The following is a 23,314-nucleotide window of genomic DNA, read 5'->3' as shown; positions in this document are numbered from 1 at the left end:
AGTCTTGGAAAGCACGGCGACTTAGAGATAGAGAGAATCATGACTTGTATGATGGCAAGGACTCTTGTAAACCCTAAGGGCTCGACCTGTATATAAAGGCGAGTCCCAGGGAAAGAGAGGGCAGGTTAGAAATCATCGAGAGCTAGGTCAGGCGAGTTACGCCCTCCTTGTAATAGAAACATCATCAATACAACACAAAGCAGGACGTACGCTTTTACCTCCTCATGAGGGGCCGAACCTGGGTAAATCTGCATCTCGCTCCCGTTCAACCCCTTTGAGTCACCACCAAGGTGCGATGGCTCCAACACTAAGTCCTTTCACGAGGACATCTGCCGTGACAAAACTACGACAGTTGGCGCCCACCGTGGGGCCTACGCACGGTGGAGTTGAGTTCTCAAAGGGAGCCCTACCAGGGTCAGGGAGCTACGCGACTGGGCTCATGACTCAGAACCGCCGTGGAAAGTACTACATCGACAACTCACTGTGGGGGCCTGATACGTCTCCATCGTATCTACTTTGCCAAACTCTTTTGCCCTTGTTTTGGACTCTAATTTGCATGATTTGAATGGAACTAACCTGGACATACACTGTTTTCAGCAGAACTGCCTTGGTGTTATTTTTGTGTAGAAATCAAAGTTCTCCAAACGTCCTGAAAATTTACGGGGAGCATTTTTGGAAAATATGAAAAATATATGCGCCAAGTTCCACCTTGGGGGTGGGCCAGTGGGCCATAAGCCCTGGCTACGCCATCCCCTGGTGGCGGTGGGCAAGCTTGTGGGGCCCACACAGCTCTGTCGCCCCCAATCTCAGGTCTATAAGTTCACTTTCGTCCGAGAAAAAATAGAAAGGGAAGATTTCGTCGCGTTTGCGATACGGAGGCGCCGCCACAACCTGTTCTTCATCTGGAGGGCAGATCTGGAGCCCGTCTTGGGCTCCGAAGGGGGGAAATCATCGCCATCGTCATCATCAACCTTCTTCCCTCTCCAATTCCATGAAGCTCTTCATCGTTCGTGAGTAATCTATTCGTAGGCTCGCTGGGCGGTGATGAGTAGGATGAGATCTATCATGTAATCGAGTTAGTTTTGGTGGGGATTGATCCCTAGTATCCACTATGTTCTGAGATTGATGTTGCTACTACTTTGTCATGCTTAATGCTTGTCACTAGGGCCCGAGTGCCATGATTTCAGATCTGAAATTATTATGCTGTCACCAATATATGTGTGTTTTAGATCCGATCTTGCAAGTTTTAGTTACCTACTATGTGTTATGATCCGGTAACCCCGGAGTGACAATAACCGGAACCACTCCCGGTGATGACCATATTTTGAGGAGTTCATGTGTTCACCAAGTGCTAATGCGTTGGTCCGGTTCTTTATTAAAAGGAGAACCTTAATATCCCGTAGTTTCTATTTGGACCCCGCTGCCACGGGAGGGATGGACAATAGATGTCATGCAAGTTCTTTTCCCTAAGCACGTATGACGACACACGAAATGCATGCCTACATCACATTGACGAACGGGAGCTAGCCACATATCTCTCCGTGTTATATCTGTTGCATGATGAATATCATCCAAACAAATCACCGACCCATTGCCTACGAGTTTGTCCTACTGCTGTTGTTACTTGTTTTGCTCTGCTGCTGTTACTTGTCTTGCTCTGCTGCTACTGTTGCTACTACTGTCGCTTGCTACTATTGCTAGTTGCTACTGCTGTCACTACTGCTTTTCCTTGCCGCTGCTATTACTCGTTACACTACTACTACGTGCGACAATTTTGGTTCGCTGGTCATTGACGGGAACTGACAACTTCCGTCCATGAGGCAACTTGGCGCCATTGATACAATCGTTAGAAATAGTATGCCGTGTCAACAAATCGTTTCTGACACTGTTGTTATCATACTGCTTTGCTACTGATACTTTGCTTGCAGATACTAATCTTTCAGGTGTTGTTGAATCTGACATATTCAACTGCTAATACTTGAGAGTATCCTCTCACCTCCTATAGGCGTACCAACAAATTTGGGTCGAATACTCTACCCTCGAAAACTGCTACGATCCCATGCGCTGGTGGGCCGTCAACAACATTCTTCTAGTTTCGAAGGTCTGCTGTTATGGAGTTAGGGCCCGAGGCCGATTCAATCGAATCCGGCTACACAGTTCCTTCGGCAAGGTCAACATCTTCATCGGCATGGTTGGAGTACCCGTGCCTGAGCCGGACACCTCCACCGACATCATCGAGCCGGCCAGGTATATCCGTCCCGTTGCGATACCAAACCTGACACGCCGGTCTTCGTCGGCTTCATGCAGGGCTCTGATGAACTAGAGCGATCGGCGACTCAGGAGACTACGCCGGTCAACAAGGACGACGAGTCATCCATGGGCGACACAGATTCAATTCAGTCTGTGCACGAGGGCTGCCTCGGAGATCTGTCACTGGCAATGGATCACGAGGTGCTCGACCGGACCCACCGTCAAATCGCTGTATACATGGCTGGGGCGACTCAGTCCCAGCAAAACCCTGCACGCAACGACGGGGCTGGCGAAACATCCAAGAGCCCAGCTGCGATCTTGGTGGACTTATCGGCGGAGATAACAAGGATCATGGCGACCCCTGTAACGGCGGAAAACCAGGGCACGATAAATGCCGAGTTGGCAAAGCTACGAGATGAGATGGCGAAGGATCAGCGAGATGCTGAGGCAGAAGCCGCCAGGATCGAGACCCGACAAGCTCAGATCACCACCGAGACAACCCGCTTGAACACCAAAAACTGGCGACTCGAAAGGCATCCGCGTGCGTCCGACGCCGTTCACCAGAGCAGGCACCAAGGGACATTTACCCCCTGATCTGAACCCTACTCGCCTCTTCGACACTCCGCGCACCCCCGAGGCAGGAACCGTTCTAGGAGGAGGGCCGACTCAGCCACCAAACCCGCTGCTTCAGCCAACAGTTGATCGCGTTCCCCGTTTCCAGACGCCTCGGGGCCACTTTTCCAACCCCGTGGACAACGTGCTGGCCGCAACTCGCCACTAGGAATCCCTTCCGATTTATGGCAACACTCCGGCTGAAATAGAAGCAAGAAACACCGTTGAGATGTTGAAGACGGCGGTGGTTCAAAACGCGCAATTCTCGCACAGCCTCGATCGGCTGCACTCCACCCCCCAGACGAGCCGCACCAGAAGCCGGCCAGAGGACCAACCCACCATAACCAGCGGACCGCGACACCTACCTCAGGTTAACCCGCCTGACCATCGGGACCCGCCTGGCCCGGACCACCAGGACATTCAAACCAGCCAAGCGCCTCTTATCGGAGGCGGCAGGCAAGTAGGGGTGCCATGCTTGGCCCCCGCCCTTCGCAATGAGCGGATGCCGAAAGATTTTAAAGGACCAAGGAAGGTGCCCAATTACACCCCGGACCTTGAGCGGGCGTCATGGGTTGAGAGTTATGAAATCGCAATGGACATGCTCGATGTAAGTGAAGCGGTTTGTGCCAGGTACTTTACAATGATGCTCGAAGGGACGACGCGCACTTGGTTGAAGAACCTGCCACCCAACTCCATCCGGACTTGGGCTGAACTGAAAGAACGTTTCATCAAAAACTTTCGGGGAACTTGCAAACGCCCGATGACGATAGTCGACTTACAACACTTCGTTCAGCGCCCCGATGTGTCGGCTCACCACTGGACGCGGCGGGTTGCAGAAATCATCCACTCCTCAGATGGCATCACGGCGGCTCAAGCTGTGTTGCTCTTGGAGCAAAACTGCCACTATGAGCCCTTGGTGCACAAGCTGGGGCGACTCAAGCCAAGGTCCAGGATATGGGTGAATTGATGGACACCCTCACTCGGTACGCCGAGGCGGACGATACTAAAGATCGAGGAGAGGAAGGCAGCAAAGCCAACTCGCCGAGGAAAGGCGAGTCATCCAAAAATCACACCCGGTTTCAGGGACGCGCCCACCATAATCATGGCAGGAATGGCAAAAGAAGGCAGCAGGAAGGGTCCACGGACTTTGTCGCCAATACCAGTGCTAATAATGGCAACCATCGCCAGAAGAAGAGGGGTTACAGTGGCAAGAAGCCGCGCAACTATAATGAGATACTTAAGGGCCCCTGCCCACACCATGCCATGGCGGATGGACCGGCGACTCAGTCTTGGGAAGACTGTTACGTGATGCAGGAATTTCGGGCAGAGGCAATCAAGAAGGGTCAAACCGGTGACCAGGGCCAACGGCAGGAACAATTCGGTGCACCTAATCAACGCCAGAACCCGTTCAGCGGCTTTCCCGAACCAGGGGCCTAGGGCGGCTCGCAACCAAGTAGTGGCCAGTACTCGATGCATAACCAGCAGCGGTGTAACCCGCCCGGAGTGTTTCAGCAGCCACCCCCACAGGGGCAAGATGATCATGGCGGATTCCGCAGCAATCCCAAACAATTAAGCAGCGGGCAATACCATGTGTTTACCACCAGTGCCTGTAAGCGAGACAAGAAGGTGAAGTACCGAACAGATAGTGTATCTGAGCCGGCACTCCCCAGGTACCTCCACTGGTCCGAGCAGACTATCTCGTGGAGTAGGGAGGATCACCCGCCCAGAATTGACAACCCCGGCGACTTAGCATTGGTCGTGCCCCCAAGTCGGAGGATATACCCTATCAAAGGTGCTTATGGATGGTGGCAGCATCATCAACATATTATATTTCGACACCTTTCGAGGAAAGGCGAGTCATCCAAAAATCACACCCGGTTTCAGGGACGCGCCCACCATAATCATGGCAGGAATGGCAAAAGAAGGCAGCAGGAAGGGTCCACGGACTTTGTCGCCAATACCAGTGCTAATAATGGCAACCATCGCCAGAAGAAGAGGGGTTACAGTGGCAAGAAGCCGCGCAACTATAATGAGATACTTAAGGGCCCCTGCCCACACCATGCCATGGCGGATGGACCGGCGACTCAGTCTTGGGAAGACTGTTACGTGATGCAGGAATTTCGGGCAGAGGCAATCAAGAAGGGTCAAACCGGTGACCAGGGCCAACGGCAGGAACAATTCGGTGCACCTAATCAACGCCAGAACCCGTTCAGCGGCTTTCCCGAACCAGGGGCCTAGGGCGGCTCGCAACCAAGTAGTGGCCAGTACTCGATGCATAACCAGCAGCGGTGTAACCCGCCCGGAGTGTTTCAGCAGCCACCCCCACAGGGGCAAGATGATCATGGCGGATTCCGCAGCAATCCCAAACAATTAAGCAGCGGGCAATACCATGTGTTTACCACCAGTGCCTGTAAGCGAGACAAGAAGGTGAAGTACCGAACAGATAGTGTATCTGAGCCGGCACTCCCCAGGTACCTCCACTGGTCCGAGCAGACTATCTCGTGGAGTAGGGAGGATCACCCGCCCAGAATTGACAACCCCGGCGACTTAGCATTGGTCGTGCCCCCAAGTCGGAGGATATACCCTATCAAAGGTGCTTATGGATGGTGGCAGCATCATCAACATATTATATTTCGACACCTTTCGAGGGATGAACCTATTCGAGAAAGACCTAATGCCGTCAACCACAGTTTTCCATGGTATCGTCCCAGGTAAGTCGGCATACCCAATTGGGCGGGTCAAACTCACTGTAGCTTTTGGTACAACATCCAACCACAGGAGCGAGTCACTTATATTTGAGATGGTCAAGCTAAAGAGCCCTTATCATGCGTTGTTTGGGCGGCTGGCTTACGCCCAGTTCATGGCTCGCCCCTGCTATGTTTACCTTAAACTCAAGATGCCTGGTGACAGGAGGATAGCAAAGGAGTGTGAGGAAGGAGATGCGGCTTACGCAGAAATCGCCTGCGCTGCAGAAGAACTCTAGTATCACTAAGCCAATGTTGATCCGGCAGATATGTCACCTCTCAAGAAGCCGACAACAGATGCTGAGCCGCCCCTCAAGTTCAAACCGACGGATGATACTAAGATGATGGACTTCGTTCCTGGCGACTCATCCAAGCAGTTTACTATCGGGGCGGGTCTGGATCGCAAATAGGAAAGCGCGCTCATCGAATTCATCCATGAGAATCGGGACATCTTCGCATGGAAACCTTCTTACATGCCTAGTGTACCGAGAGAATTCGCTGAGCACCACCTTAATGTTGACCCTAAAGCAAAGCCGATTCAGCAATATCTTCGCAGGTTCAATGAGGAGCGATGCAAGGCAATCGGGGAAGAAGTCGCCCGTCTTTTGGCCGCCAGATTCATCGTGGAGGTCTTCAACCCTAAGTGGTTGGCTAACCCGGTCCTGGTGCTCAAAAAAGAACGACACTTTCCGCATGTGCATCGACTACACCGACCTCAATAGAGCTTGTCCGAAGGATCCTTTCGCCCTTCCCCGCATTGATCAAATCATTGATTCGGTGGCGAGCTGCGAGCGTTTGTGTTTCTTGGACGCCTACTCTCGATATCACCAAATCAAGATGGCTGTGGAAGATCAGGAGAAGACAGCTTTCATAACCCCGTTTGGGCCTTTTTGCTATGTATCCATGCCGTTCGGGCTCAAGAGCGCCGGGGCGACTTGCCAGCGCTGCATCCAAAACTGTCTCCATGGCCAAATCGGATGCAACGTCCATGCTTACGTTGACGACATTGTGGTTAAAACTCATAAGAAGGAGACCCTCTTGGAGGATCTCAAGGAAACTTTTGTCAATCTACTGGTGTATCAGATGAAGCTTAATCCCACCAAATGTGTTTTTGGCGTTCCTGCAGGAAAGTTGTTGGGTTTCTTGGTATCCGAACGCGGCATTGAAGCCAACCCGGACAAAATCGAAGCAATTACTTTTCTCGAGAAACCGGCGAATATTAATCAAGTTCAACGCATGGCAGGTCGCATCGCGGCTTTAAGTCGCTTTATAAGCCGCCTGGGGGAGAAAGCTATTCCCCTCTATCATTTGCTTAAGAAATCTGACCGTTTCATCTGGACGGACGAGGCCAATGAAGCTTTTGAAGCCCTGAAGCAGCAGCTGGTCAACCCGCCAGTTTTAGCCGCCCCGACTAAAAAGGAGCCTATGCTCCTATACATTGCAGCGAACTCCAAGGCGGTGAGCGTGGCAGTAGCTGTCGAACGGAAGGAAGAATGAAAAGAGTATCCGGTGCAACGCCTGGTGTATTTCATCAGCGAGGTGTTAACCCTCTCCAAACAACGTTACCCGCACTGGCAGAAGTTGGTTTATGGGGTCTTTATGGCGAGTTGGAAGCTCAAACACTATTTCCAAGAACATCCTATCACGGTGGTTAGCTCTGCCCCTCTTGGGGACATCATCCAAAACCGAGAGGCAACGGGATGTAGCGACCCGACTCAACACGAGTCAAGCCTCTGGTGTTTCCGTACCATCCCAAGATCATGCTGGTACACACTCAGTACATCAATGTATATATCAAGAGTTCAATCACATAGCTTTATTAATCGAAATCTCATAACAGTACTTTGTTACAATAATGGATTACAATAAAGTGGCTGAAGGCCATCTCATGAGATATCTATCGAAGACTAGCGGAAGCATCAGGTAGACGAGTCCATCCGACTCCAGGGCATGTCACTGAGCGTAGATCGTAGCCTCACTCCTGTTCGGAAAAGTACTCTGCAACATGATACGTTGCAGTCGTGTAGGTCAGCATATGGAATATGCCGACAAGTCATCAAAGAGAGGAGGTAAAATAATAATCAACTATCTCTACATGCATATTTTGCAGGTGGGGCTACAAGTTTTGCATAAAGCCAATTTTCTCCTACAACAAGAGGGCTGGAAGCAAAATATTACTACATTGTTTGTTGTTAGAGAGATGGTTCCGCCAACCAATTCTCGTACCCGAGTTGTTGTTAACACCCACATCATTATTAAGTTGTGTCGAGAGTTCAGGGGAATTTCAATGCCTTCGGCTCAAGTTGTCCATGACCGTGGACACGGCTAATCGATTAGGTTGGGCACTCTGCAGAGTTTTGCACACGTTCCCCACAAGATTTGATCGCCTCCGAGTATGTCCTCACACTTCAGGGTGTTTGAAGACGGGATGATCAAAACATGGTCTTTCAACGGGTCCCTCTGAATCCCTGTCGGTGCCCATCCATTCCTACCGTTCTTCTACATCTGCTAGCACCACTTGTCCAGAGTCGCCGCGTTGTCCAACCAAGCCAGAGCCCATAATGACTTGTGGCTGTGCAGGTAAGCCTTGGGTCTTGAAGCCTTCGTCCGTCTCTTCGAGCCTGGGTGAAGCTTTCCGCAAGATGTCATGGCCGTCTCCAGCATCCCGGGTCATCCACTGGTTTCTCCAGGTAGCCGATCAACCGTGCTTCACCGAGAGTTGCATTGCATCACGAGGTCTTGAAAATCTTGTCTTAACCGGTCTTGGTTATTTAATCATCCTCGCATCACTCGTGTTATGCACTCAACCGAAATCCCGTCTACTCAAGCATAGCAATATGTAATTTGTCGTCCCGGGGCCAAGTATCAGGGTTGTTGTGTGCCTACCACATGATACTACAACGTATACTAAAATTTCCAAGTACCTAAGCAACATGCAATTGGGCAAGGAAAGGTGAAACTACCATGCATCGAAAAACATAGGAGATAGTATGATCAAAATGACTTACCTTGATGATAGTTGTCTTGATCGAGTGCTTCTAAGTAACAAGCTTCGCACTCCGGGTGATCTACCGATACAAACAAATACACACCATAAGCACTACAATCAAACAAGAAGTAAAAATAACATCACAAGTAAATAGTTGCTATGGCCTAAGTGAAAGAGTTCACTATACGTCACTAAGGCAGAAACTTGTTTCTGTTAAAACCCCAAGTAAAAGTATTTAAAAAATTTGAAACTTATAACACAGTAATATATAATCACTAGGAAGCAGTAGCAAAAAGAATCAAATCAAAATCGTTTTTCAAACTCCTGGAATAAGCAAAAAAAGGTTTAAACTAAATCTCATCTAATTCAAATTTGAAAATTTCAAACATAGACAAATTATATGTTTTTAGAAACTACAGACAAATTGTGATCTACTGGAGCAAGTTTCAACTCCATTGGAATTCGGGATCAAAATCTATGATCAAAACAAATTTGAAACTTTTCTGTTTTGGAATTAAACAGAAACAGATTCTAACACATAGTGGTACACGTGGCAGTTTTTGATTGGCTGATGGGTGTTTGCTGCGAGGGAAAACTAACACACGGCCGCAATCTAAGGAAAACTACTCGGCTTAGTTTAAGTGACAGAAAAACCGTCGGTTCTTTTAAAAGAACCGAAGGGGTATGCACATCTAATCTAACCCTTTGATCTAAGATCCTACGATGGAAAAAACAACAGAAGGAAAAACTAGAGGAGGGAGAAGGCTCACCGTGGCTGGGAGGAGCTGGGCGCTGCGGTGGCTGCTCCCGCGAGGGTGGGGGCTGGTCGCCGGCGGGGGTGGGGTGGCGGAGGAGGGGGCAGTCGGCTCCGGTCGTCGGGGAGGCACTAGGGGAAGGCAGCAGGGCGATGGGGGAGGCAGCAGAACTTCTGCTGGTCGAGCTTGAAGGGGAGCTCCGGCGACTGTGCGGGCGCGGCGTGGTGGCTGGGCAGGGCGGCGTGGGGGTGGAACGGGGCGAGGGCGGCGTGGGGTTCGGATTTTATAGGGGAAGGGGGATGGCCGAGGGGGAAAGAAATCAAGCCAGCCATGGAAATTTCAGGTTCGCTGGGAGAAAGGAATATCACGGGAGAACAGGGAAGGAAGGAAGAAGAAGAGGGAAGGAAAGAGAGAGAGAAGAAAAAAAAAAGAAAAGAAAAGTGGGAAAAAAAGAAAAAAAAAGAAAGGAGAGGTGGCGCTGTGGGGGTGTGGCGCTGCGGTTGGGCACGGGATTTGCATTCCCAGCGATTGGGGATCTCGCCCGAGGAAAAAATATCTCCCGTTTGTTTTTTTAAGTGAAACTAAAACGAAACTAAAAGGAAACAAATAAAATAATTAATATAGGATATTATACACCAAAATGATCAAAAAAATATCCTCTACTCAATTAACATTTTTCCAAGGCAAAAATAAAAACTTTAAAAAAATGTTTTTTTCAGAAAAAAACCCTTATGCTATATTTTCTTTTTGCAATTATTTTCACGATAAAACTTCGGCTTTCTTGGCTCAAAATATTTCAGAAATGCCTTACACTTTGGAGGGTCATTTTCCTCCGCTCTCTCTTGCGTGCAAGAGATTATTTCCCGACACTTCTCGTGTGAAGAAAAAAATAGAAATGCAAAAGCAAAAGTTGAAAGAATTCAAATGCAAACTTTATTTAAATCGATATGCATAGATGCTTAGCTACAATGTAAAACATTCCCAATTTGGAAAATTGGGATGTTACAAACCTACCGACCTTAAGATGAATCTCGCCCTCGAGATTCGGGTTGGCTAGAAAATAGGTGCGGGTGGTCTCAACGAAGATCCTCTTCTCGTTCCCAGGTGGCTTCTTCCTCGGTGTGGTGGCTCCACAACACCTTGCAGAACTTGATAATCTTGCTGCGGGTAACTCTGTTGGCAGTCTCGAGAATCCTGACGGGTTTCTCCTCATACGTCAGATCACTTTCAAGCTGTATGGCCTCTAGGGCACTGTATCGATCAATGGAACATCGGCCATCTCAGCGTGGCATTTCTTCAACTGGGAAACATGGAAGACATCATGAACTCCGGAAAATCCTTCCGGCAGATCCAGTTTATATGAAACTTCGCCTCTACGTTCAAGAATTTTGTAGGGGCCAATGAATCGGGGTGCTAACTTTCCTTTCACACCAAATCTCTTGATTCCTCGGAGTGGAGACACCCGAAGATATGCTCGGTCTCCCACTTCGTATGTTACTTCCTTGCGTTTGCTGTCAGCATAACTTTTCTGCCTGGACTGAGATATCTTGAGTCGGTCACGAATTAGCTTGACCTTCTCTTCAGAATCTCGGATAAGGACGGGACCAAAAAGTTGTCGGTCGCCAACTCCATCCCACATCAACGGTGTTCTGCACCTCCTTCCGTATAGAGCTTCGAAAGGGGCCATCTTTAGACTGGTCTGGTAGCTGTTGTTGGATGAGAACTCGACATAAGGCAAATTGTCATCCCAACTAGACCCATAGTCTAGTGCGCAAGCTCTCAACATGTCCTCCAGAATCTGATTGACTCTCTCGAACGGTGTTCTGCACCTCCTTCCGTATAGAGCTTCGAAAGGAGCCATCTTTAGACTGGTCTGGTAGCTGTTGTTGTATGAGAACTCGGCATAAGGAAAATTGTCATCCCAACTAGACCCATAGTCTAGTGCGCAAGCTGTCAACATGTCTGTCCATCTATCTGTGGGTGAAAAGTTGTACTAAACTCCAATCTCGTTCCCAAGGTTTCATGCAGTTGGTGCCAAAATTTTGATGTGAACCGAGTCCCTCTATCTGACACAATGCTCTTCGGTACTCCGTGCAGACATACGATCCTGGTCATATATATCTTGGCCAGCTTGGCACTCGTGTAAGTAGTCTTCACAGGAATGAAGTGAGCTACCTTGGTCAAACGATCGACCACAACCCAAATAGAATCATAGCCAGAACGGGTCCTGGGTAATCCTGTGATGAAGTCCATACCAAGCTTTTCCCATTTCCACTCGGGTATCGGCAGAGGTTGGAGCAAACCTGCTGGCTTCTAATGCTCGGCTTTTACTCGCTGACAAACATCGCATATTGCTACAAACTCGGCAATGTCTTTCTTCATTCCTGTCCACCAGAAACTTTCTTTCAGATCCAGATACATCTTGGTGTTGCCTGGGTGTATCGAGTACAGGGAATCATGGGCCTCCTGAAGTATCAACTTCCTGAGTTCGGGATCATTGGGCACATAAATGCGATCCTCAAACCATAAAGTTCCGTGTTCATCCTCACGAAAACCTTTAGCCTTCCCGTCTTTCATTTTGTGCTTAATCTTAGCTATCTCCTTGTCTGATTTATGTGCTTCGCGGATCTTTTCTGTCAAATTGGACTGAATTTCTAGTGTGGCAACAAATCCTCTTGGAACTATTTCCAATTTGAGCTCTCGGAGATCATCGGCTAACTCCTGGGGTAACCCTCCTACTATGAGTGTGTTCACATAACTCTTGCGGCTCAACGCATCGGCTACAACATTTGCCTTACCTGGGTGATAATGCAATCTCATGTCATAGTACTTGATCAATTCTAGCCATCGCCTCTGTCTGAGGTTCAACTCCTTCTGTGTGAAGATATATTCCAGGCTCTTGAGATCAGTGTACACATCACAACTATTTCCGATCAGGAAATGTCTCTAGATCTTGAGAGCGTGCACTACGGCTGCTTGATCCAACTCATGTGTGGCGTAATTCAACTCATGGGGTATGAGCTGTCTGGATGCATAGGCTACAACTTTACCTTCTTGCATGAGCACTCCTCCAAGTCTTTGACGAGAAGCGTCACAGTAAACCTGGAAATCCTTCCGAATGTTCGGCAATATCAGCACTGGGGCTGTAACCAGACGTTTCTTCAACTCTTGAAAACTGGTTTCACATTCCTCAGTCCAAACATACTTGGACTCCTTCTTCAACAACTCTGTCATGGGCTTGGTGATCTTTGAGAAATTCTCAATGAACCTCCGGTAATATCCGGCAAGTCCAAGGAAACTGCGGATCTCCTTGACTGAAGTGGGTGCTACCCATTCGGTGACTGTTGCGACCTTGGGAGGGTCCACTGCTATTCCTTCTCCTGAGATGACGTGTCCGAGGAATCCGACTTCCTTCAACCAAAACTCAAATTTGCTAAACTTTGCATACAGCTTATGCTCTCGAAGTTTCTCCAGAACTAGACGCAGATGTTCCTTGTGTTCCTCTTCGTTCTTGGAGAATATCAGTATGTCATCGATGAACACCACGACAAACTTGTCCAAGTATTCCATAAATACCTTGTTCATCAGATTCATAAAATATGTCGGAGCATTAGTCAGTCCAAATGACATGACCGTGTACTCATACAAGCCGTACCGAGTGGTGAAGGCTGTCTTGGGTATATCCTGTTCACGAATCTTCAACTGATGATACCCGGATCGAAGATCAATCTTGGAGAATATTCGGGCTCCAACTAACTGATCAAACAGATCATTGATCATCGGCAAGGGGTACTTGTTCTTGATGGTCACCTCGTTCAATGCACGATAATCGACAACCATTCTCAAGGACTTATCCTTCTTTTCAACCAAGAGCACTGGGGCTCCCCAAGGTGAAGAACTTGGGCGAATATACCCTTTGTCCAACAACTCCTTAATTTGCTTCTTGATTTCTACCAAGTCATTTGCGGGCATCCGATAGGGTCTCTTGGATATTGGGGCTGTTCCGGGTAATAGCTCGATCAGGAACTCAATCTCTCTATCAGGTGGCATGCCCGGCAATTCCTCCAGAAATACATCTGGGTATTCCTGTACAATCGGTACTTCCTCCTGGACTACTCCCGTGAGAGAGTTTACTCCTTTACTCCGTGTCGGGCGCTGAGACACTTACTTAATCCGCTTTTGCTCGGGGGTGGTGAGCAAAATAGACTTAAGGGCACAATCAATATTCCCTTCATACTTGGGCAACCAATCCATGCCTAGGATTACATCGAATCCCTGGGACTCTAATATGATGAGGTCGGTGGGAAAATTATGGTTCCCGATGTTGAGACTCAAAGCATGGCATCCTATACCGGCTGTCATCATGCCTCCTGGGGAACTGACCTTAATAGGCTGGCTGAGGGTTCTAGTTGGCAAACTATACTTTTCCACAACTACCCTTGATATGAATGAATGCGTTGCACCGGAATCAAAAAGTACCAATATTGGACGTGAATTTAGCAAAAACTTACCAACCACAGTATCGGGGTGATCATAGACCTCTTCAACATCAATGTGATTCACCTGAGCTCGAGGAAAAGGATTGGGCTTCTTTGCTGCAGAGTTGCCGTTGCCGTTTCCATTTCCCTGCTTGTTCTCGGGACATTCAGTGGCATAGTGTCCCGTCTTCTGACACTTGAAGCAGGTGATGTGATTCAGATCCTTCTGAGCTAGAGCTGAATGATGCTGAGTGCCAGTACCGCCATTCTTGAAGTTGTTGTTGTTGCGGTGGTTCCCATTTTCTCCATGGTTGTGGCCTCCATGGTTGTGCACTGGGTGGTTATGCTGGACGTGTCCTCCAAACTTACCGGATCCAGTCCCGGTATTCCCTGAATAGGGGGTGTAGCAAGGGTTCTGCTGAGTGCCGGAGTTGAACTTTCCATTCCCATATTTCCGCTTACGGTTCTCCATCTGCTGGTGTTTCCCCTCCATGATGAGGGCCTTATCTACCAGCTCCTGGTAGTTGTTGAAGGTGGCTACAGTCAGCTGAATGCTCAGCTCATCATTGAGTCCCTCCAAGAACTTTTCCTTCTTGGCCGCATCATCGGCCACATCTCCAGGTGCATAACGGGTGAGCATGCTGAATTCATCGACATACTGAGCCACAGAGCGATTTCCCTGGTGTAAGTTGCGAAACTCACGCTTCTTCAGACTCATTGCACCAGCTGAGACATGTGCGGTGCGGAAGGCTTGCTTGAACTGCTTCCAAGTGGCTCCAGCAATGGGGTATGTGGTGGTGTAGTTCTCCCACGATGTAGTTGCAGGGCCTTCAAGTTCATGCGCGGCAAAGCGCACCTTCTCAGCTTCGCTACAACCAGTAGTGATAAGTTCCCGCTCCATCTTGCGGAGCCAATCATCTGCCACAATGGGCTCAATGCTGCTGGAGAAAGTCGGAGGGTTCAACCTCAGGAAACGGGTGAGATTGTCGGCCTGGGGTGCATGATGGTTGTTGTTATTGTTTTGGTTTTGGATGATCAGCTGCATCAGGGTATTCTATTGCTGAATCAACTGGGTGAGTTCCGGCGGAAAGTTGGAAGTAGGGGCACGTCTTGGAGGCATCTGATGTTTGTAGAGGTGTGAGATTAGCATAGAACAATGGTCTAAGAGTAATTACACTACCCATATGAAATGCAACAAACAAGTATCACACCACACATTTTATTCAATACCATCACAAAGGTTCACACACGGGGATACAAAATTCGATAACCTAACATCGGCCGAAGCGTTTAACGATAAAATAAATTTGGTGGTCTAGTCTAAGTGTCCTCCTGAGAAAAGCATGGTGGTGGGTCCTTCGGTGGAGCTTTCTTCATAGTCCTCGTCATTGCTGATCAAGGGGGCTACGTCACTTTCGGGATGAAGATTCTCGCCCATGTCCAGTTCCTCCTCCAGGTATGCAACTCGAGTCTTCAGCTTCTCGATCCTCTCCAGAAAGTCCTTCACCTCCAGTTCGTGCTCATAGTGGGCTTCCCGAGCTGCTTCTTCGAGTTCGAGTTCGCGGAGCGATAGTTGCTTGATCTTCCTGGCGTCCTTGATCACACGATGCTCCAGAGTCCCGCTGTGCTTCTCCAAGGTCTGGGCATAGGACAGGAGAGCGTCCTTGGTCTTGCTTGAGATGATTTCTCCATCTCCTCTTCTCCGGGATACTGTGAATAGGTCCGGTGAAATAGGGCAGCCTCTGTACACTTCCTTGATACGTCCGAGTGCACAATGGACCGCCATGTCCCTTCCGAGAATCCAGTTGGGTGCAATGAACTTGAAATCTACTCGCTCAGTGCGCGGCTCGAATGTCCTTTCGGGAATGTGCACCTCGATCCTGTAGCGTGAATCCTCCGGGTAAGACGAAGTCGGCTTCCCTGTGATAGTCGGTAGAGCAATCCTCAAGTCCTTGGTGATCTGTAGCAGCTCCTTTTCGAAAGGCATAGTGGCGTCGGGTTGGCAAAACTCCGTGAACTTAACGGGGATGAAGGTGGCCATCTAAAACATTGGAAAATCGGAGAGAAGTCAGAAATGATCAGAATAGGAAATAGAGGATTTATAGACATAAGAAAATAGTTTTCTTCCTAAGGCTTTTCCATTCCTAGAGGTTACGTCCTACGGTCAGCTTGTGCTCTGAATACCATTTTTGTAGCGACCAGACTCAATACGAGTCAAGCCTCTGGTGTTTCCGTACCTTCCCAAGATCATGCTAGTACACACTCAGTACATCAATGTATATATCAAGAATTCAATCACACAACTTTATTAATCGAAATATCATAACGAGTACTTTATTACAATAATGGATTACAATAAAGTGGCTGAAGGCCTTCTCATGAGATATCTAACGAAGACTTGCGGAAGCATCAGGTAGACGATTCCATCCGACTCCAGGGCATGTCGCTGAGCGTAGATCATAGACTAACTCCTGGTCGGAAAAGTACTCTGCAACATGATACGTTGCAGCCTGTAGGTCAGCATATGGAATATGCCGGCAAGTCATCAAAGATAGGAGGTAAAACAATAATCAACTATCTCTACATGCATATTTGGCAGGTGGGGCTACAAGTTTTGCATAAAGCCAATTTTCTCCTACAACAAGAGGGCTGGAAGCAAAATATTACTACATTGTTTGTTGTTAGCGAGATGGTTCCGCCAACCAATTCTCGTACCCGAGTTGTTGTTAACACCCACATCATTATTAAGTTGTGTCGAGAGTTCAGGGGAATTTCAATGCCTTCGGCTCAAGTTGTCCATGACCGTGGACACGGCTAATTGATTAGGTTGGGCACTCTGTAGAGTTTTGCACACATTCCCCACAAGATTTGATCGCCTCCGAGTATGTCCTCGCACTTCAGGGTGTTTGAAGACCGGATGATCAAAACATGGTCTTTCAACGGGTCCCTATGAATCCCTGTCGGTGCCCATCCATTCCTACCGTTCTTCTACATCTGCTAGCACCGCCTGTCCAGAGTCGCCGCGTTGTCCACCCAAGCCAGAGCCCATAATGACTTGTGGCTGTGCAGGTAAGCCTTGGGTCTTGAAGCCTCCGTCCGTCTCTTCGAGCCTGGGTGAAGCTTTCCGCAAGATGTCATGGCCGTCTCCAGCATCCCAGGTCATCCACTGGTTTCTCCAGGGAGCCGATCAACCGTCCTTCACCCAGAGTTGCATTGCATCACGAGGTCTTGAAAATCTTGTCTTAACCGGTCTTGGTTATTTAATCATCCTCGCATCACTCGTGTTATGCACTCAACCGAAATCCCGTCTACTCAAGCATAGCAATATGTAATTTGTCGTCCCGGGGCCAAGTATCGGGGTTGTTGTGTGCCTACCACATGATACTACAACCTATACTAAAATTTCCATGTACCTAAGCAGCATGCAATTGGGCAAGGAAAGGTGAAACTACCATGCATCGAAAAACATAGGAGATAGTATGATCAAAATGACTTGCCTTGATGATAGTTGTCTTGATCGAGCGCTTCTAAGTAACAAGCTTCGCACTCCGGGTGATCTACCGATACAAAAAAATACACACCCTAAGCACTACAATCAAACAACAAGTAAAAATAACATCACAAGTAAATAGTTGCTATGGCCTAAGTGAAAGAACTCACTATACGTCACTAAGGCAGAAAGTTTTTTCTGTTAAAACCCCAAGTAAAAATATTTAATTTCTTTGAAACTTATATCACAGTAAGATATAATCACTAGGAAGCAGTAGCAAAAAGAATCAAATCAAAATAATTTTTTTAAACTCCTGGAATAAGCAAAACAAGGTTTAAACTAAATCTGATCTAATTAAAATTTGAAAATTTCAAACATAGACAAATTATATGTTTTTAGAAACTACAGCAAAATTGTGATCTACTGGAACAAGTTTCAACTCCATTGGAATTCGGGATCAAAATCTATGATCAAAACAAATTTGAAACTTTTCATTTTTGGAATTAAACAGAAACAGATTCTAACAGACAGTGGTACACGTGGCAGTTTCTGATTGGCTGATGGGTGTTTGCTGCGAGGGAAAACTAACATACGGCCGCAATCTAAGGAAAACTACTCGGCTCATTTTAAGTGACAGAAAAACCGTCGGTTCTTTTAAAAGAACCGAAGGGGTATGCACATCTAATCTAACCCTTTGATCTAAGATCCTACGGTGGAAAAAACAACAGAAGGAAAAACTAGAGGAGGGAGAAGGCTCACCGTGGCTGGGAGGAGCTGGGCGCTGCGGTGGCTGCTCCCGCGAGGGTGGGGGCTGGTCGCCGGCGGGGGTGGGGTGGCGGAGGAGGGGGCAGTCGGCTCCGGTCGTCGGGGAGGCACTAGGGGAAGGCAGCAGGGCGATGGGGGAGGCAGCAGAACTTCTGCTGGTCGAGCTTGAAGGGGAGCTCCGGCGACTGTGCGGGCGCGGCGTGGTGGCTGGGCAGGGCGGCGTGGGGGTGGAACGGGGCGAGGGCGGCGTGGGGGTTCGGATTTTATAGGGGAAGGGGGATGGCCGAGGGGGAAAGAAATCAAGCCAGCCATGGAAATTTCAGGTTCGCTGGGAGAAAGGAATATCACGGGAGAACAGGGAAGGAAGGAAGAAGAAGAGGGAAGGAAAGAGAGAGAGAATAAAAATAAAAGAAAAGTGTGAAAGAAAATGAAAAAAAGAAAGGAGAGGTGGCACTGTGGGGGTCTGGCGCTGCGGTTGGGCAGGGGATTTGCATTCCGAGAGATTGGGGATCTCGCCCCAGGAAAAATATATCTCCCGTTTGTTTTTTTAACTGAAACTAAAACGAAAATAAAAGGAAACAAATAAAATAATTAATATAAGATATTATACACCAAAATGATCAGAAAAATATCCTCTACTCAATTAACATTTTTCCAAGGCAAAAATAAAAACTTTAAAAAAATGTTTTTTCAGAAAAAAACCCTTATGCTATATTTTTCTTTTTGCAATTATTTTCACGATAAAACTTCGGCTTTCTTGGCTCTAAATATTTCGAAAATGCCTCACACTTTGGAGGGTCATTTTTCTCCGCTCTCTCTTGCGTGCAAGAGATTATTTCCCGGCACTTCTCGTGTGAAGAAAAAATAGAAATGCAAAAGCAAAAGTCGAAAGAATTCAAATGCAAACTTTATTTAAATCGATATGCATAGATGCTTAGCTACAATGTAAAACATTCCCAATTTGGAAAATTGGGATGTTAGACGGGGCGAATCGCCATGATTGAGCTTGGGCCGCACCACGTGTGGTATACTCCTCTCACGGCCATCAAGCCCCACGCATTGGTCGACTTCATCAATGATTTGACCGAATTGCAGATTCCGGAAGACTGGCGTGACCTCACGTACTGGACTATTTATTTTGATGGGTCTAGGCAATTGGAAGGCTCGGGGGCTGGCGTGGTGTTGATTTCACCCGAGGGAGACAAGTTCTGTTATGTTCTCCGACTCATATTCCCGTGCACCAACAATGCGGCGGAGTATGAAGCCTTGCTTCATGGTTTGCGGCTCCCCAAAGAGATGAACCTTACGCGCATCAGATGTCTTGGCGATTCTGATCTGGTGGCTCAACAAGTTTTGGGTACATGGGACTCCCGGGACCACTTGATGGTGGCTTACAGAAGTGTCGTGTCTGATGTGGCGGGTCATTTCCATGGCTACCAAGTTGATCATATCGACCGACGACTCAACGAAGCATCTGATGCCCTCTCACGTTTCGGCTCGCAACGTAAGCCGGTTCCTCCTAATGTTTTTCTGGACGTTTTGCATAATCCTTCCGTGAGATTGCCCTCGGAAGAGGAGTTGGCGATACCAGATCCTGAGTCCCAGCTGGTGGCGGTTCTCCGTGTTACGTTGGATTGGGATCTTCCTTATTTGGCATACCTTACACGAGGCGAGTTGCCTTCGGATGAGGTGTTGGCTCGCCAAATCGTCCGTCGAAGCAAGTCCATGGTCATCATCAACGGCGAATTATATAAGCGAAGTACCTCTGAGGTATTTCAAAGATGCGTTTCTTCCGATGAAGGGTGCGTAATTCTGAATGAGATCCATGCCGGAGATTGAGGGCATCATGGCGGGTCATGTTCCCTGGTCTCAAAGGCGTTCCGGCATGGATTCTTTTTGTTGACGGCTCATGCGGACGCGGAAGAGATAGTTCGTCGATGTGATGGCTGTCAACGTTATGGCCGACAGGCCCATGTGCCGGCTCAAGAACTTAGGATGATCCCTATCACCTGGCCCTTCGCGGTCTGGGGGTTAGATATGGTTGGCCCCTTTAAGATGTCATCCAACAAAAAAACTCATCTGCTGGTGGCGGTTGATAAATTCACCAAGTGGGTCGAAGCAGAACCTGTCGGCAGCTGTGATGCAGAAACGGCCGTCAAATTCTTGAAAAAGTTGATCTTCCGGTTTGGATACCCATATAGTATTATCACTGATAATGGTACAAATTTATCACAAGGAGCGATGCAGGAGTTTTGCCACCGTGAGCACATCCGGCTTGATGTATCTGCGGACGCTCATCCACAATCTAATGGGCAGGCGAAACGGGCGAATCAGGAAGTACTACGAGGAATCAAGCCGCGACATATGATTCCCCTGGAGCGCACCCCGGGGTGTTGGGTTGAGGAGTTGCCTTCAGTATTATGGAGCATCCGGACCACCCCGAACCGTTCTACGGGTTTTACTCCTTTTTTCCTGGTGTACGGGGTAGAAGTCGTTCTTCCCAGTGACATTAGGCATGACTCGCCCAGAGTCGCTGCTTATGTGGAACAGGACAACGAGTTGGCACGTGAGGATTCTTTGGATGCTTTGGAGGAAGCACGTGATCTGGCTGCCTCCCGAGCGGCTATTTATCAGTAGGACTTGCGGCGTTATCATAGTCGCCGGGTCAAGAGCCGAGCTTTTCAGGAGGGCGACTTAGTGCTCCGTTTGATCCAAGATCGCAATGGCATGCATAAGTTGTCACCACGATGGGAAGGACCGTTCATCGTCAGCAAAAACCTTCGCAACGGTTCATACTATCTGGCTAATCTTCTTCCTGATCAGCCAACCATGGAGGCTGAGTCAACTCGCCCCTGGAGCATAGCCCACTTGTGGCCTTATTACACTTGAGCTATTGGCTCCGTTTTTTCTTCTCTCATCTTTTAAAAAATTGTAAGTCTTTCATTTATATAAAGCAATAAAGTTGATGCCCACGAATTCTGGGTTTTTCCTGCCACTTCATCTTATTGAAAGCATGGATCTTTATTGCTCTTCAACAAGTCGCCCAAGCATGGGCGCTATCCATACCAGAGAGCATAAGTCGCCATGCTGCACTTATTACAACAGTGGGTATCGATAAGCCAAAGAGGATCAAGTCGTTACAAGCGCACGATTCAAACATGGGCGCCTTATATGATTCTGGGGATTAGGCTGGCTTACTTGGGGGCTATTAGCTCCCAAGTCGTTTTGTGGTAAGAGCGTATACGCTTCTACAATCCTATGACCGGTCTTTCCCCTAATCATTGGTCACTTGGGGGCTTCCTCTCACCGAGATCAGCCTTACTACCCATTTGGCTAGCAAAAAATTACCGCATTACAAATGGTTATACTGGACTGTGTGTTGGCCGAATCGCCATATGGACCCATGAACTCTTGGCGAGTCAATCCGCTCTGTGGACCCTGAACTCACCTTGGTTAAAACATGCATGGTACCGGCTAGCGCCCCACATGGAGAATAGAGAAACCATTAGTTCATTGAACCTGCTTCACTGAAGCTTGACTCGTGCCTGATCAGCCGGTCTAAATACTTGAGCTTTTTTACACAAAAAAGTCTCCTTCGAGTAGCACTTGAGTTTATCTAACTCGTCCTATCCTGTCGCGACTTGAACGAGCCGACGAAATTCTTACTTTCACCTTCCTGGCACGGCCACGAGGTTTCAAATTTTTTTTACGACTCGCGGATCTTTTTGAACCAGGCTCTTCTGCATATAATTCGCCAGAACTTCTTGAGTCAGTTATTATTTATTATCATCCATTACTCACTAAGATGGTTTGATGTATGTTTTTAGCCCAACAGGTTGATGGTCATAATCTCTACTAACATGGCGGGTAAAGCATCATAAGGCGCCCGTAGGGCAACACAAGATTTTTCAATATCGCAACAAGGAATTGTTTTCTACAATAAACTATTACATGGCTCGGATGGCCGATTCAGTAAAGATCTATTCTGCTAGTGCCTCCGGGTCAGCTTGGCCTGAGCTCTGGCCGACTTCAAGTTGTAAGTCGCCCAACACCCAATTGCATTTGGGTAGAGCGGAAAATTCGTCTTCATCATTCAAGAATGCCGAGAGGTCCGCCTCTAAATCAAAAGGGTTTTTGGGCCGACGAGGAGTCAAGCTGGTTGTCACAAAGGTTGGCGGGTTTACTTTCTTGTTCTTCTCGTCATAAGCAGCTTGGTATTTTGACAAGTCCAAGCTTGCTGCTAGCTGAGTCGCCGCCAAGCGCGATTCCCTGACGACACGTTGATAATCATCTTGAGTAAATTCTGACTCATCGTCCCTGAGTTGTGGGAAGCCGGCTGCCACTTCTTCGGGTTTCAGTTCTGGAGCATACGACAAACACCGACTCAACATAGTCAGGACCCCTTTCCGGGCGGCTGATCGGGTTAACTCGCCTATCTGAGTTGGAAGGGTAGATAAGCAGCCAAGCATATTTTTGATTGATGTGATTGGTTCCTTGGCGCCCATCACTGCTTTCACGGCCAGCACACTCCTAGTATACAGGTGCTCAGTCAATGTGTAAATCGCCTTTAGCCTCAAGATGCAGTCGTCCTGAAGGTTGGCGGCTCTCGGGCCTGCATAAGGGATGATAATTGTTGTGGTTTTGTCACGGCAGATGTCCTCGTGAAAGGACTTAGTACGGGAGCCATCGCACCTTGGTGGCGACTCAAAGGGGTTAAGCGGGAGGAACACGGCGATTTACCCAGGTTCGGCCCCTCGAGAGGAGGTAATAGCCTATGTCCTGCTTTGTGTGTATTGATGAGGATTCGATTACAAGGGAGGCGTAACTCGCCTAACCTAGCACTCGATGATTTCTAACCTGACCTTCTCCTCCTTAGGACTCGCCTTTATATATAGGTCGAGGCCTTAGGGTTTACAAGAGTCCCTTCCTTCTTACAACTCGTGACCATTGTGGTCTCTAAGTCGCCGTCCTTCAAAACCCGGAGACCTTCCAGAAATCATAACCGTCCCGCAGCCTTGAACCGGCCAGGCCGAAGCCCGAATAACCTAGAGGATGAATCGCCTTACTGGTAACCTGGCCCATCTTGGGAGGGTCATTTAATAGGTAATATCCCCAACATTAGGCCCCAGATTGACTTGAACTTTCATGCCAATGCTTCCGCTCAGTTGAAGGTGATTCACTCCTTCGCCTTTCTCCATGCGTCAGAAATTGTGACTCGCCATCCGGCACCT

The sequence above is a fragment of the Hordeum vulgare genome, chromosome 1H (assembly GCF_904849725.1).
Source record: "Hordeum vulgare subsp. vulgare chromosome 1H, MorexV3_pseudomolecules_assembly, whole genome shotgun sequence".
Lineage (NCBI taxonomy): Eukaryota > Viridiplantae > Streptophyta > Magnoliopsida > Poales > Poaceae > Hordeum > Hordeum vulgare.
The sequence above is the reverse complement of the archived record's forward strand: the minus strand, read 5'-3'. Positions refer to the sequence as shown.